The following is a 1,754-nucleotide window of genomic DNA, read 5'->3' as shown; positions in this document are numbered from 1 at the left end:
TGACAACCCCACCCTGGCCCTATCCCTGTAACCCCACATATTCTGCTAATCTCCCTGACACTCAGGGGCAATTGAGAATGGCCAATCCACCTAACCTGCACATCTTTGGACTGTGGGAGAAAACTGGAGCACCCGGACAAAACCCACACAAACATGGGGAGTGTGTGCAAACTCTACACAGACAGTCACCCAAGGCCGGAATTGAGCCCAGGTCCCAGGCGCTGTGAGGCAGCAGTGCTAACCACTGCGCCACCATGCCACTCAGGAAAAAGTAGACACCAGGATAATATTAAGTACAGGCCAAAGGACTCAGTGCATGAATGCTTACAAACCTTTATTAACGCTGAAGAATACCAGATTTATTCTGGTAGGGAGGTGTCGCCTTGTCTGTATTGCTGGCACCTCATGAATTCTCTTCACTTAACTCATGGGAAACAAATGTTTTGTCAGTGACACTGACATCCCATGAAAGAATTAATTAAATTGCAGTCCAAGAGCAGGTCATTTGGTCTATCCAAATTGGCTTTCTGTCAGTCTCACCTGAATTAGGCTCCTGAAGTTCCATTGTGGAGTTTCTCTAAATTTCCACTGTGACTCTGGTGTTGGGATGGTAGTGGCTGCAGAACGTATCTGTTAAAGAAGTCTTACTGTGTGTTAACAGAAAGTCTTCATTAACGACTCTTAACTAACCATTCAATAAAGGGTAGCGGTATGGAGCTATCTCTATCCTAGGTCTTATCGTGTCTCTGACCACATTACATTGATGTGGAGATGCCGGCGTTGGACTGGGGTAAGCACAGTATGAAGTCTCACAACACCAGGTTAAAGTCCAACAGGTTTATTTGGTAGCAAATACCATAAGCTTTCGGAGCACAGCTCCTTCGTCAGATGGAGTGGATATCTGTACAGATACCCACTCTCCATCTGACGAAGGAGCTGTGCTCCGAAAGCTTATGGTATTTGCTACCAAATAAACCTGTTGGACTTTAACCTGGTGTTGTGAGACTTCTTACTGCACATTACATTGACCAGAAGTCGAGGTCATGTCTCTTCTTACGCCACTCTGTGGGCGGTACTGTACTCAGTCCCACATTAACCCCGTGTGTGCCAGACCCTTCCAGTACATCTGGTAGGAGTCCAGTGGAAATCCCGCCAAAGAAACAGTTTAAACAGCTGAAAATGATCATTTCTCTTGGCATTTTAGCGGTGAACTGGTCGAGCCCCCACGGGAATTTGGGGCTAATGTTAATTCCTTAGGTCTTTCACCTCAATTACTGATTTCCCACGGCTCTGATTGTTCATCCGGCTAACATAATATAGTCACAATAAAATCCAGGACCACACCTCGCAATTTCCAGTGATGTCTGTTCCTTTCCAGTTGCCACATCTGGCATTCAGCCCTTATATCTGTCTACCGCACTCACCCTGTGGGAATCGTCACTCCTCTCTTTCACAGCTCACTTGGGATAATACTTCACAGCGAATGCAAACAGACCATGGGGTAATTTGGGAACTCGGTCCTGTGTGCGACAACACTGGGCCACACAGTCATTTCACAAATCGTTTACAACGGGAGAAAACAAACAAGATAAAAATGTAACAGTCTCATTATTGATGCTGGCGTGTGAGGCAATCGTGGCATTTTTGGTCCCTTCGTCATGTTGAACTTGCGCAGCATATTTAAATGTATTTAAATGCTTCCACTGACAGAGAGACAGGAAGAAGGATGGCTAAATTGATGGATGAATGAATAA

The sequence above is a fragment of the Mustelus asterias genome, chromosome 26 (genome assembly GCF_964213995.1).
Source record: "Mustelus asterias chromosome 26, sMusAst1.hap1.1, whole genome shotgun sequence".
NCBI lineage: Eukaryota > Metazoa > Chordata > Chondrichthyes > Carcharhiniformes > Triakidae > Mustelus > Mustelus asterias.
Note: the sequence above shows the minus strand (reverse complement) of the source record.